Below are 15672 nucleotides of genomic sequence, written 5' to 3'. Positions count from 1 at the left end.
AGCTGATAGAGGGGATGTTATGCAAAAAGACAAGGGAGAAACTGCTTTTGAAATTGGGCAATTTACAACTTGGAGCTATTAAAATAGCACTCCAGGTAGAAAGCGGCTTTAGAATGGTTTACAACAGAGTTTGTAAACCCAGAGGTGCAACGTATAAAAACTTATTGCAAAGCAGACCAGGCCGCGGTTTGGGGTTAGAGATGTCAATGAGAGGAGTTAAACATTCCTCCTTAGTTGTTCATTTTCTCAAAATCAACAGGCGCAACCTAGATTCGAGCCAATGTCTTAAGTAGTTGAAGATGTTAGTACTCCAACCTCGTGAAAGTGAAATTTTCGTCAAAAACAACTTTATATCGAAGGCGTGCCTTTGAGTTGACGGCCTGCACATGCGCAGTTCGGCGCAAGACGACCGTTGGACCCGGTGGCGTGTTTCTGTGCATGAGTTTAGCTAGCCAACGTTGCCATGACATCGCCTACAAGCGTGATTGGGGATTTGTATTGGAGAAGCAGTTTCTACTTATCTCCATACTGTAGGTTTTGGGCTCGCTATGCTAACAGACAGCTCTGCAGCATACACTCATACCCCAGCCATTCTCACACAGCAGCTTCAGCCCGCGCAAGTGCACTACAGCGATCACAAAGGTCACTTGGGAATAGTGAAGGTCAAGCAGCGATGTCGAGACCTCGTGTAGTGACAAGGCTTCGACCACGACATTGAAGCCCTGGTCAGGGAGTGTACTGTGTGCCTCCCCACCGCCCCTGTAGCCTCTCGCATGGCCGTCCCTCCCCTGGAAAAGACATCCATTTGGACATCTGTGGTGAGATCCATGGGAAAGCAGGCCCTCACCACCAGCGCTTCCTGGTGGTGGCATATGACCATCCTGTTCGCAAGGTGGGTTCTGCCCCTCACCACGGACAATGGGTCCCAGCTAACCTCTGCCGAGTTCTCCTCCTACCTCAGCAACAAGGGAATCAAACGCATCCGCACGGCCTACTACAACCAACAAGCTAACGGAGGGGTGGAAAGCTTCAACAAAAAGCTGAAGAAGGGCATCAGAGCACACCTAGTCCATGGGTGCATGTTCCAAACCGCTAATGCGGTTCCTGAACCAAACGCTAATGCACTACAGAGCAAGCAAAAACACAACACAGGTTTCATAGGGCATCTCTCATCACATCAGCGGTGCAACAAAATGGCCTCAATCTGGTCGGAACCCATCCAGGTTGCTCGACAACTGGGGCCCACCACCTTTATGCTGAGCAATCGATCACGCTAGCACGCCAGCCACCTCAGGAAAGTCCCGGCCCCTCATGGAATGTAAAATGCCCACTCTTCTCTCATGGGCATGTACAACACAGACATACAGAGAAACCACCTGATGCCCCTCCTCCACCACTACCACCCGAGCCCAAGTCTCTGTGGGCTCCCCAAGGGCCAAAGACACAAGCAGTGGTGGCTGAAGACAGGCCTGTGCGGGCACAGATTCGCCCTGCTCATTTGGACGAATACACAACTTCTTTTCACACTTAGGCTCCGTTAGGCTTCTTAGCTAACACAACAGGTTAATGAACTGAACTGTTGTTTAACCCTTTCATGCGTGAGTTCCAAATATCTCTAACGGTCACCCCGGCGTGAGTTTTTTTATGCACGTGATATTAGAACGTTCTCTCCATTCCAGAATGCGTTTGTTATGTAACAGTACATTTCATCCGCGCTGCCCTCAAACAAAAGCACGCAGCCTGTTTTTATTTGTCAATTTTAAATTATTTTCTAACAAGTTTTTTATTTTCTAATAACAGTTGAAATGAGGTGTGTTCCGCCTCATTCATTCACAAAAAAGTAGTCATTTTTACTTTTGCGGACCAATTAATTTTTTTGACATTTCTGACCCGGACAAAATTCCCCAAACACTTCTCAATTGTTTGTGCAGGACATTTACTCATCTGCCGTCCTGCATACACGTGTTCATATTATTCCACCTGTCGACTGCATCGAAATCAAAGTTGTTTTCGTTACCAATAATACCTTTGGAAATGTGTGCGTTTCTATCAAAGTGCCTTATTACGTTATAATAGTTTCTGCATGTCGTGTTATGTCGTTTCTACTGTAGCATCATGTTTTTGTGTATATTCCTTATAACCGCGGACACGCGATGTAACGTTACTCATTTTATAACATTTATGGTGTTATACTCAATGCTTGGGTAGCTAGCTACATTCTCCTATTAGCTCTGGAAAACAATGCTAATTGCGTCAGGGAAGTATTAGCATGTGTTGTATTTTGAAGCTACCCTGGCCTTATGACTCCCAAGTAGCACAGCGTCTCAGTGCTAGAGTGCTAGAGACACCCATCTTCAAATCAAGACTGCGTTTCTATCAAAGTAAGTGCCTAATTACGTTATTGTGTCGTGTTATACCGTTTCTACTATAGCTCACTGTGTGAATGGAGCATAATATATTTGTAAATATTCCTTATAACCGCGGACACGCGAGATAACGTTACTCATGTTACTCACCTTTTATGGTGTTATATTCAATCGTGCTTATGTAGCTAGTTACATTATTCTATTAGTTCTGTAAAACAATGCTAAATGCGTCAGAAGTATTGGCATGTTGTATTTTGACGCTACCCTGGAAAAATATCTTATACCACTTGGTCGTTTTGAGTGCATTCCACAAAGCTGTTTATCATCCACTGCCCCCATTTTGAGGTAATAGTCAAGCACGCAGTCTGGTTTGATGTTTCTCTGTCTGGTTTGTTTCTCTCTCCCGTCAGGTGGTCCACCTTCCCTGTGGCCTACATGGTTGCTGTATGGACAGTGGAGAGGACATGGACGTCTCGTTTGTCATGCCACTTTACTGCCAGCTGTTAACATTTCTTATTTTGTATAACGGGTCATTTAGGATGGTAGTAGCGTTGATGAAATGCAGTCATAGCAGCAGAACTAGAAAGCAGTCTTTACTGTCACCAGGAATGTATACATTTCACTAATTGTGGTTGTCCCCCACTCCTGGCTCTCTCTTATCCTGTAGCTCCAAGGCATAGCGATTGGTCTCTACTATGTCTCCCACCAGCTCCTCTGTCAAACAACTTGAAGCACTCTGCCTCAGTTGGAAATGGCAAGGGGCGTTGCACTCCAGACTGGGACTCATCAAAGCAAACAGCAGGGCCAGGAGGGGTGAAACAGCAGGGCCAGGAGGGGTGAAATGACTGGTGGCCTTCCAGCTACCACAGAACTCCTGTACTTCATCCACTGTTGGTATGCCTCCATCACTACCAGCATCTTCAAAGGGAACTGGGACTTTGTCAGTGGACAAGGGAAATTCAGATTCAGGGTTCTCAATGGCTACAAGGTTGGGGGGCAGCTCCTCACTGTCACTGTCAGAATCTGATTCCTGAGTTTCATACTCAGACTCATTGTCAGAATTTTAAAAAATCTCCAGAATTTCCACATTTGTTTGTTGTCTCCTTTTGAAAGACATTGCTAATGCTTCAGCTCATCTCACTAGCTACATACATAAACAACAACACTGAATGGTTTAGAGTCAGAGGGTACGTGGTTGACTGCCGGCACGTGCCACTTGTATCAATAAATCACTATCAGAAAATGTTTTGTGTGGCAATTATTTGTGTATTTACGGTTTTATTCACATGTTTTCAAATCTAGGTGACAAATCATGCATTCCGATTCTTGCACAGATTGTAATGGGCACATATTATGTGTGTAAAATACTTTTTTGAAGGTTGTACTGATTATGATGAGCTAAGCTAATTCCAGCTGTGTAGTCATGTTTGTTGATATTCAATGCATTCTGGGTTCACGTAATCGTCTGTTTGACCAAAGATGTTATAACTAAATGAGGTGAGTAAGAGTTCACTCGTTTTTTGAGGACTTCCGGAAATGAATGGTGGGATGTGAACGACGGTAGACGACACACCCCTTCAACATGCATACTATAAACAGACCAATCTCGTCTTCTCTTATTATCTTCGGTTTCTGTGAGGAAAAAAAATGCATGGCTGCGCGCTGAAACTAATCGTCGGATTACTTTCGATTTCTAAAAAGTGCTTTACCTAATTATTTCGATCAATGGTGTGCTCACCCGTGATGTGATTAATTATACATAGTAATTGCTATTAGCTAATTCATATTGTAGTTTGTCAGCCGAGAGTTAGAAAATATGACTGCTTGTGTTGGGTCAATCTTTCCTCAGTTAGCGCTAGGACAAATGTAGCCTACATTTTTCCGGTTAGGATGATTGTATTTTGCTATATATTCTTCTGTGAATATCTGAACATTGAATCCAAAAATAAACTGCTCACATTCTGGACAGAACTTTGTAAGGACTGTGTTTGTGTAAATAGTTTCTGAAAAAAGTGTGGCCAGCTCAAACGCTGATTGTTGCGTCATTCGAAACTGGCCGTTCTAAACGAGCGTTCTAAATGAGTGTTCTAATCACACGGGTGTGATCGTACGCTTCAGGGACCACTGTAGAACGATCACACCCATGTGATGGTACGTGTGAAAGGGTTAAGGGTGTAGTGTACGTCAAACTGTGCGGTTATTATGGTTTACAATGTGAAACTGTGCAGACGTGTGCTCTTCCACAGCTAAGCTAGATATAACAGCCCTGATTTGTGATCTATTGCCTACATCAACAGCTAGGGTTGAATTAAATAGGACCATGCCTAGGCACAACACTTTATTGCACATTTAACTATAATTAATTGGAACAAAATGTAGCATATAAACAAAAGTATTCACTGTGAAATTTGATAGGGGCTTTGTCGCACTGGATAAGAGCATCTGCTTAATGACTAAAATGACTAAAATGTCAATTACTCTCCTCTCTCCCAACTGGCCCAGAAACCAACAACCTTGATGTGATTTGCATGAGGTCAACTTTGCATGCCCGCTGTTTTGCATTGACAGGTTCTAGACAGGTTCAGGATTACTCCCATTACTGATCTGTAGCTTAATAGGAACAAGTAACCCCCACTAAGTTGATCTTTCATTCACTTCCTCTGTTCCTCTACAAAGCCCTTTCTCAACAATACTCCTCCCTGCAGCATCACTCCATCCTATACAAGAACTAGCCTAAATGTTCACTGTAATCACAGAAGTTTTTGGCATTGTTTAAATGTGCCCTGAGGTTAGGAAGTTGGGAGATCAACTCCATATTAATGCCCATGATTTTGGAATGAGATGTTTGGTCATGTAGTGTATGTGAATTATTCCAGGTAAATATTTTGTATATTTCGGACAATATTTCTAAAATAGGCGATTCAACCAGGATAAACTGCTGAGACAACCCAGGTTGGATCCCCGCCAATCCCACAGGCAGTAAGTAGTCTTACTTGGGGAAGCAGTGAACGGTGCACGGGTCCCAGTCCCTGGTGATGAGGGAACCCCCACATACATGTCCACTGGCCCCCATCTGAATGTACAACTGCCACGGCCATGCTCCTTCTCGAGCTGCACTTCCTCCCACAATGCGATTCCCCAGGGGAGGCTGTCCACACGCTGAATCAATCAATCACATTTATTTACTAAGCCCTTTTAACATCAGCCCGATGTCACAAAGTGCTATACAGAAACCCAGCCTAAAACCCCAAACAGCAAGCAATGCAGATGTAGATGTAGAAGCACGGTGGCTATGAAAGGCAGGAACCTAGGAAGAAACCTAGAGGAACCAAGCTCTGAGGGGTGGCCAGTCCTCTTCTGGCTGTGCCGGGTGGAGATTATAACAGTACATGGCCAAGATGTTCAAACATTCATAGATGACCAGCAGGGTCAAATAATAATAATAATCACTGGTTGTAGAGGGTGAAACAGGTCAGCACCACAGGTGTAAATGTCAGTTGGCTTTTCATAGTCAATCGTTCAGAGTTAGAGACAGCAGGTGCGGTAGAGAGAGAGTCGAAAACAGCAGTTCCAGGACAAGGTAGCACATCCGGTGAACAGGTCAGGGTTCCATAGCCGCAGGCAGAACAGTTGAAACTGGAGCAGCAGCACGACCACGTGGACTGGGTACAGCAAGGAGTCATCAGGCCAGGTAGTCCTGAGGCATGGTCCTAGGGCTCAGGTTCTCAGAGAGAAAGATAATTAGAGGGAGCATACTTAAATTCACACAGGACACCGGATAAGACAGGAGAAATACTCCAGATATAACAGACTGATCCTAGCCCCACAACACAAACTATTGCAGCATAAATACTGTAGGCTGAGATAGGAGGGGTCGGGAGACACTGTGGCCAACCAGGCAGGATATAACCCCACCCACTTTGCCAAAGCACAGCCCCCACATTACTAGAGGCATATCTTCAAACCACCAATTTACTACTCTGAGACAGGCCGAATATAGCCCACAAAGATCTCCCCCACAGCACGAACCCGAGTGGGGCGCCAACCCAGACAGGAAGATCACGTCAGTGACTCATCCCACTCAGTGACGCACCACTCTTAGGGACAGCATGGAAGAGCACCAGTAAGCCAGTGACTCAGCCCCCGTAATAGGGTTAATAGGTTTTTTTGAGAGACCATGCTCTTACAATGGGAAGTATAGGGGCATACTGAATTCTAGCTCCCAGGATGCAATTCCTATGGCTTCCACATGGTGTCAGCAGTCTATGTTCAAGGTTTCAGGCTTGTAACTTCCAAAACGAATAAGAAATATACGTTTTAGTGCAGGGACACAGTCTTGGAAATTAGTGTTTGGGTGCGCCATGAAGACAAGACGCACCTACTAAAATTCCTATTGAACATACTTCTTTCCGTAAGAAATATTATAGTTTGATTACATTTTAGGGTATCTGAGGAGTAAATAGAAACATATTTTGACCTGTTGAAACAAATGGGTAGATTTTCGGATTCTTTTCTCTGCATGTTGAACAAGTGGATTACTCAAATCAATGGCACCAACTAAACAGACGTTTTGGGATATAAAGAAGGATTTTGTCCAACAAAACGACACTACATATTATAGCTGGGACCCTTTGTATGACAAATCAAAGGAAGATTTTCAAAAAGTAAGTGGATATTTAATCGCTATTTGTGAATTTATGAAACCTGTGCCGTTGGAAAAATATTTTGATGTGGGGCGCCGTCCTCAATCGCACGGCATGCTTTCGCTGTATTAACTACTGTAAATCGGACAGTGCAGTTAGATTAACAAGAATTTAAGTTTTCAAACAATATAAGACACTTGTATGTACCTAAATGTTTAATATCCATAATTTTTATGATTATTTATTTGAACTGCACGCCCTCCAGTTTCACCGGATGTTGTCCCGCTAGCGGGACGCCTAGCCCTAATGAAAGGGATACTTCGAATACCCATAGACTTACAGTCATTGCGCTAACACTGCCTTCAGAAACTATTCACACCCCTTTACTTTTTTCCACATTGTTGTTACAGCCTGAAAATAAAATGTATTAATTGAGATTTTGTGTCACTGGCCTACACAAAATACCCCATAATGTCAAAGTGGAATTATATTTTTTGAAATGCTTACAAATTAATAAAAAATGTAAAGCTGAAAAGTTTTGAGTCAATATTTCTTCAACCCTGTCTTATGGCAAGCCTAAATAAGTTCAGGAGTAAAAAAGTTGCATGGACTCACTCCGTGTGCAATAATAGCGTTTAACATGAGTTTTGAATGACTACCTCCTCTCTGTACCCCACACATACATATAATTGTAAGGTCCCCCAGTTGAGCCGTGAATTTCAAACACGGATTTAACCACAAAGACCAGGGAGGTTTGACAATGCCTCGCAAAGAAGAGCACCTATTGGTAGATAAAACATTTTTAAAAAGCAGACACTGAATATCCCTTTGAGCATGGTGAAGTTATTCATTACACTTTGTATCAATGCATCCAGTCACTACAAAATATATAGGTGTCCTTCCTAACTTAAGTTGCCAGGAGAGGAAGGAAACCACTCAGGGATTTCACCATGACTTTAAAACAGTTGGAGTTAAATGGCTGTAATGTAAAAAAAATTGGGATGGATAAACAACATTGTAGTTACTCCACAATACTAACCTAATTGACAGAGTGTCACGTTCCTGACCTGTTTTCTGTTGTTTTGTATGTGTTTAGTCGGTCAGGGCGTGAGTTGGGGTGGGCATTCTATGTTATGTGTATCTATGTTGGTTAATGGGTTACCTGATATGGTTCTCAATTAGAGGCAGGTGGTTTACGTTTCCTCTGATTGAGAACCATATTAAGGTAGGTTGTTTCACATTGTTTGTTGTGGGTGGTTGTTTCTTGTGTTTGTATGTTCGTACCACACGGGACTGTATCGTTTGTTTGTAGTCTGTACCTGTTCGTGCGTTCTTCGTTGTATGTAAGTTCTCAAGTCCAGGTCTGTCTACGTCGTTTGTTGTTTTGTAGTTTGTTTAAGAGTTTTTCGTCTTTGTCTGTTTTGTAAATAAATTTCATTATGTCAAACTACCACGCTGCATATTGGTCATCTGATCCTTCTCGCCTCTCCTCGTCTGAGGAGGAGGACGAAGTAGACGTTCGTTACACAGAGTGAAAACAAGGAAGCCTGTACAGAATATAAATATTCCAAACATGCATCCTGTTTGCAACTAGGCACTAAATTAAAACTGTGAAAAAGTGTCAAAGAAATTAACTTTATGTCCTGAATACAAAGTGTTGTTTGGGGCAAATTCTACTTACAGTAGTACCACTCTTCATATTTTCAAGCATGGTTGTGGCTGCATAATGTTATGGGTATGCTTGTCATCGGCAAGGACTAGAGTTTTTTTTAGGGATAAAAAGAAACGGAAAAGAGCTAAGCACAGGAAAAATCCTAGAGGAAAACCTAGTTTAGTCTGCTTTCCAACAGACACTGGGAGACAAATTCACCTTTCAGCAGGACAATAACCTAAAACACAAAGCCAAATATACACTGGAGTTGCTTACCAAGACGACATTGAATGTTCCTACGTGGTCTAGTTACACTTTCGACTTAAATCAGTGTGAATATATGGCAAGACTTGAAAATGGCGGTCTAGCAATGATCAACAGCCAACATGACAGAGCTTGAAGAATAAACAAATATATAATCATGTGCAAATATAGTACAATCCAGGTGTGCAAAGCTCTTAGAGACTTAGAGCTCAATTCCTTGTTAATCATTGGCTCATTGGTGAAATTAGCATTATGACAATATCTCTAATTAAATCATTTAAAAACCTTTATTAATGCAATTGCAGACAGAAGTTGACAACAGGAACATAACTTATGTTTCCGAGTAAGTTCTGCATCATAGAAAAGGTGCAATGTTATTTTATTATTATATTATCACCAGCTCTAGTGATGTCACTGCCTACGTCATTATCTTTTACTTATGAGACCAAAACCATGCCTGCTCAACACTAAAACTATTGTTTATATAGCTATCTAAAAGCTTAGCAGTAAATGTCCAAGTTGATTTATGGTGGAATGTCTAACTAATCTCTTACACTGCCCTGCAGAGTTCTGTCTTACATTTACATTTACATTTAAGTCATTTAGCAGACGCTCTTATCCAGAGCGACTTACAAATTGGTGCATTCACCTTATGACATCCAGTGGAACGGCCACTTTACAATAGTGCATCTAAATCTTTTAAGGGGGGGGGGAGTGAGAAGGATTACTTTATCCTATCCTAGGTATTCCTTAAAGAGGTGGGGTTTCAGGTGTCTCCGGAAGGTGGTGATTGACTCCGCTGTCCTGGCGTCGTGAGGGAGTTTGTTCCACCATTGGGGGGCCAGAGCAGCGAACAGTTTTGACTGGGCTGAGCGGGAACTGTACTTCCTCAGTGGTAGGGAGGCGAGCAGGCCAGAGGTGGATGAACGCAGTGCCCTTGTTTGGGTGTAGGGCCTGATCAGAGCCTGGAGGTACTGAGGTGCCGTTCCCCTCACAGCTCCGTAGGCAAGCACCATGGTCTTGTAGCGGATGCGAGCTTCAACTGGAAGCCAGTGGAGAGAGCGGAGGAGCGGGGTGACGTGAGAGAACTTGGGAAGGTTGAACACCAGACGGGCTGCGGCGTTCTGGATGAGTTGTAGGGGTTTAATGGCACAGGCAGGGAGCCCAGCCAACAGCGAGTTGCAGTAATCCAGACGGGAGATGACAAGTGCCTGGATTAGGACCTGCGCCGCTTCCTGTGTGAGGCAGGGTCGTACTCTGCGGATGTTGTAGAGCATGAACCTACAGGAACGGGCCACCGCCTTGATGTTGGTTGAGAACGACAGGGTGTTGTCCAGGATCACGCCAAGGTTCTTAGCGCTCTGGGAGGAGGACACAATGGAGTTGTCAACCGTGATGGCGAGATCATGGAACGGGCAGTCCTTCCCCGGGAGGAAGAGCAGCTCCGTCTTGCCGAGGTTCAGCTTGAGGTGGTGATCCGTCATCCACACTGATATGTCTGCCAGACATGCAGAGATGCGATTCGCCACCTGGTCATCAGAAGGGGGAAAGGAGAAGATTAGTTGTGTGTCGTCTGCATAGCAATGATAGGAGAGACCATGTGAGGTTATGACAGAGCCAAGTGACTTGGTGTATAGCGAGAATAGGAGAGGGCCTAGAACAGAGCCCTGGGGGACACCAGTGGTGAGAGCACGTGGTGAGGAGACAGATTCTCGCCACGCCACCTGGTAGGAGCGACCTGTCAGGTAGGACGCAATCCAAGCGTGGGCCGCGCCGGAGATGCCCAACTCGGAGAGGGTGGAGAGGAGGATCTGATGGTTCACAGTATCGAAGGCAGCCGATAGGTCTAGAAGGATGAGAGCAGAGGAGAGAGAGTTAGCTTTAGCAGTGCGGAGCGCCTCCGTGATACAGAGAAGAGCAGTCTCAGTTGAATGACTAGTCTTGAAACCTGACTGATTTGGATCAAGAAGGTCATTCTGAGAGAGATAGCGGGAGAGCTGGCCAAGGACGGCACGTTCAAGAGTTTTGGAGAGAAAAGAAAGAAGGGATACTGGTCTGTAGTTGTTGACATCGGAGGGATCGAGTGTAGGTTTTTTCAGAAGGGGTGCAACTCTCGCTCTCTTGAAGACGGAAGGGACGTAGCCAGCGGTCAGGGATGAGTTGATGAGCGAGGTGAGGTAAGGGAGAAGGTCTCCGGAAATGGTCTGGAGAAGAGAGGAGGGGATAGGGTCAAGCGGGCAGGTTGTTGGGCGGCCGGCCGTCACAAGACGCGAGATTTCATCTGGAGAGAGAGGGGAGAAAGAGGTCAGAGCACAGGGTGGGGCAGTGTGAGCAGAACCAGCGGTGTCGTTTGACTTAGCAAACGAGGATCGGATGTCGTCGACCTTCTTTTCAAAATGGTTGACGAAGTCATCTGCAGAGAGGGAGGAGGGGGGGGGAGGGGGAGGAGGATTCAGGAGGGAGGAGAAGGTGGCAAAGAGCTTCCTGGGGTTAGAGGCAGATGCTTGGAATTTAGAGTGGTAGAAAGTGGCTTTAGCAGCAGAGACAGAAGAGGAAAATGTAGAGAGGAGGGAGTGAAAGGATGCCAGGTCCGCAGGGAGGCGAGTTTTCCTCCATTTCCGCTCGGCTGCCCGGAGCCCTGTTCTGTGAGCTCGCAATGAGTCGTCGAGCCACGGAGCGGGAGGGGAGGACCGAGCCGGCCTGGAGGATAGGGGACATAGAGAGTCAAAGGATGCAGAAAGGGAGGAGAGGAGGGTTGAGGAGGCAGAATCAGGAGATAGGTTGGAGAAGGTTTGAGCAGAGGGAAGAGATGATAGGATGGAAGAGGAGAGGGTAGCGGGGGAGAGAGAGCGAAGGTTGGGACGGCGCGATACCATCCGAGTAGGGGCAGTGTGGGAAGTGTTGGATGAGAGCGAGAGGGAAAAGGATACAAGGTAGTGGTCGGAGACTTGGAGGGGAGTTGCAGTGAGGTTAGTGGAAGAACAGCATCTAGTAAAGATGAGGTCGAGCGTATTGCCTGCCTTGTGAGTAGGGGGGGAAGGTGAGAGGGTGAGGTCAAAAGAGGAGAGGAGTGGAAAGAAGGAGGCAGAGAGGAATGAGTCAAAGGTAGACGTGGGGAGGTTAAAGTCGCCCAGAACTGTGAGAGGTGAGCCGTCCTCAGGAAAGGAGCTAATCAAGGCATCGAGCTCATTGATGAACTCTCCGAGGGAACCTGGAGGGCGATAAATGATAAGGATGTTAAGCTTGAAAGGGCTGGTAACTGTGACAGCATGGAATTCAAAGGAGGCGATAGACAGATGGGTAAGGGGAGAAAGAGAGAATGACCACTTGGGAGAGATGAGGATCCCGGTGCCACCACCCCGCTGACCAGAAGCTCTCGGGGTGTGCGAGAACACGTGGGCGGACGAAGAGAGAGCAGTAGGAGTAGCAGTGTTATCTGTGGTGATCCATGTTTCCGTCAGTGCCAGGAAGTCGAGGGACTGGAGGGAGGCATAGGCTGAGATGAACTCTGCCTTGTTGGCCGCAGATCGGCAGTTCCAGAGGCAGTTCCATCAGTCTTCAGTCACACATTTCTCAGACAGTTTCTTCATAAGAGGCAGAGAGCCTAGAAAAGTACTGTGGAACAATTTTAAACCTCATAATGTATATATATTGTTCATCTGTAGTCTAGGACCCTATAAATGTAAGGAGGAAGGGTCTTCTAACCCCTCCCCTTCTATTAATACAACATGAGCATAATCAATTATTATAATACATCAAACATTTGGTACAGCCTCTATCATGACCCCTAGGTGAACCACCTTCAATTGCCAATGGTGATTCTAACATGTATTGACTCAGGGGTGTGAATACTTATGTAAATGAAATATTTCCAGATTTCATTTTCAATACATTTACAAACATTTCTTAAATCGTGTTTTCACTTTGTCATGAAAGGGTAGTATGTAAATATGTTTAAAAAAGTGATTTATTTATTTGGGCTTTAACAATGGGACTCCCTAAATCTTTCTCAGATTATTACCAATCCCAGAAAAGGCTACTCTCCTCGATGTTATCCTCACAAATAATCCTGATAGGTATCAGTCTGGTGTTTTCTGTAATGACCTTAGTGATCACTGTTTTACAGCTTGTGTTCGTGATGGCTGCTCAGTGAAACGACCTGTCCTGATTTGTCATAGACGCTTGCTAAAAAAAAATTATGAGCAAGACTTCCTTCATGAACTAGCCTCTGTAAAATGGTATAGAATCAGCTTGATCCCCTCTGTCGAAGAGTGCTTGGACCTACTTTTTTATATTTTCAGTGGTATTGTTAACAAACACACCTCCATAAAGAAAATGAGATTATTAAACAGGTTCAGCCCCTGGTTCAACCGTGAGTTACTCCACCTCAAGAATTGCATTTGGCAAAAGGCTAGGCACATGCATGCTCAGGCTGACTGGATATTGTTCAGGCAAATGAGAAATAAGTACGCTCAGACTATCCGGAAGGTCAAAGTTAGATACTTTTTAAGGAGCAGTTCTCTCTCTGTGGGTCTAACCCCAAGAAGTTCTGGAAAACGGTTAATGACCTGGAGAATAAACTCTGCTCCTCAAAGCTGCCCATGTCCCTTAGCACATGGCGGAGCTCTTTAAACACCACTTTGTTAAGTCAGGATTCCTATTTGACTCAGCCATGCCTCCTTGCCCGCCCAACATTTCCTCATCTCCCACCCCTTCTAATGCGACTATCCCCGATGCCTCTCCCCCTGCACCGCTACAAAGTTTCTCCCTGCAGACGGTCACTAAAGGAGCTCCTTAAACTTGATCCCCCAAAAAACATCTGGATCAGATGGTTGAGACCCTTTCTTCTTTAAGGTTGCTGCCCCTATCATCGCCAAGCCTATCTCTGACCTTTTAACATGTCTCTCCTTTCTTGAGAGGTTCCCATTGCTTGGAAGGCAGCCACAGTTCGTCCTTTATTTAAAGGGGGAGATCAAACTGATCCTAACTGTTATAGGCCTATTTCTACTTTGCCCTGTTAATCAAGTGTTGGAAGAACGTGTCAATAATCTGACTGACTTTCTTGATGTCTATAGTATTATCTCTGGTAAGCAATCTGGTTTCCGCTCAGGTTATGGATGTGACACTGCAACCTTAAAAAGGTCCTCAATAATATCACCATTGCCCTTGATTCTAAGCAATATTGTGCTGCTATTTTTATTGACTTGGCCAAAGCTTTTGATACGGTAGACCATTCCATTCTTGTGGGCCGGCTAAGGAATATTGGTGTCTCTGGCCTGGTTTCCTAACTACTTCTCTCAAAGAGTGCGGTGTATAAAGTCAGAAAATTTGCTGTCTCTGCCACTGCCTGTCACCAAGGGAGTACCCCAAGGCTCGATCCTAGGCCCCATGCTCTTCTCAATTTACATCAATAACATAGCTCAGGCAGTAGGAAGCTCTCTCATCCATTTATATGCAAATTATATTCTTATACTGAGCTGGCCCCTCCCCGGATTTTGTGTTAAATGCTCTACAACAAAGCTTTCTAAGTGTCCAACAAGCTTTCGCTACCCTTAACCTTGTTCTGAACATCTCCAAAACAAAGGTAATGTGATTTGGTAAGAAGAATGCCCCTCAGGTGTTATTACTACCTCTGAGGGTTTAGAGCTTGAGGTAGTCACCTCATACAAGTACTTGGGAGTATGGCTAGACGGTGCACTGTCCTCTCAGCACATATCAAAGCTGCAGGCTAAAGTTAAATCTAGACTTGGTTTCCTCTATTGTAATTGCTCCTCTTTCACCCCAGCTGCCAAACTAACCCTGATTCAGATAACCGTCCTACCCATGCTAGATTACGGAGACATAATTTATAGATCGGCAGGTAAGGGTGCTCTCGAGCGACTAGATGTTCTTTACCATTCGGCCATCAGATTTGCCACCGATGCTCCTTATAGGACACATCACTGCACTCTATACTCCTCTGTAAACTGGTCATCTCTGTATACCCGTCGCAAGACCCACTGGTTGATGCTTATTTATAAAACCCTCTACGGCCTCACTCTCCCATATCTGAGATATCTACTGCAGCCCTCATCCTCCACATACAATACCCGTTCTGCCAGTCACATTCTTTTAAAGGTCCCCAAAGCACACAGATCCCTGGGTCGCTCCTCTTCTCGGGTTCGCTGCAGCTAGCGACTGGAACGAGCTGCAACAAACACTCAAACTGGACAGTTTTATCTCAATCTCTTCATTCAACCGGAATTCAGGTGTGTTAGAGCAGGGGTAGAGCAAAAGCCTGCAAACCGAACACTCTAGGAGGAGTGTTGTACACCCCTGCCTTCCCATTCAATTCCTTTAAAAACATATTATTATCCACATGACAATATAGACAAAGTCTTACGGGAATTTGTTGAGAAAATACCTAACGCCTCCATGTGAAATCTAATACCAACTGCTTTCTCTCACTTCATGTCATATATCAACTTTACATAATTGAGTAACAACTGTGCGCCATATAATACAATTGTAATTTTAAAAAAAATCAATAACAATACTGACGTTTTTTTTATTTATTGCATCCATGATTGTTATTACCAGTATTTTCAAAGCATATAGGAGTAGTCTTCACTCAGTCTTCATAGTAGTTGCTTCAGGTGCCTTTGCACCCCAAAGGAAAAATATAACTAAGAGAAACACTGCTATTGAGTCAAGTAGAAATTGCCAGTACAAATCACTAAGTTAAAGGAAAGAAAAAAGACCACCCAAG

The 15672-nt window shown here is 44.6% G+C and overlaps 1 long non-coding RNA gene across 1 annotated transcript; it reads left to right on the top strand.

Moving 5' to 3' along the window:
• Positions 1-1589: 1589 nt before the first annotated feature.
• LOC139546967 (uncharacterized) lies at positions 1590-3611 on the top strand. Its single transcript, XR_011669300.1, has 2 exons — positions 1590-2381; positions 2777-3611. It is a non-coding gene; the product is annotated as an uncharacterized lncRNA (long non-coding RNA).
• The last annotated feature ends 12061 nt before the right edge of the window (positions 3612-15672 follow it).

The sequence above is a fragment of the Salvelinus alpinus genome, chromosome 1, assembly GCF_045679555.1.
Source record: "Salvelinus alpinus chromosome 1, SLU_Salpinus.1, whole genome shotgun sequence".
Lineage (NCBI taxonomy): Eukaryota > Metazoa > Chordata > Actinopteri > Salmoniformes > Salmonidae > Salvelinus > Salvelinus alpinus.
The sequence above is the reverse complement of the archived record's forward strand: the minus strand, read 5'-3'. Positions and strand labels throughout refer to the sequence as shown.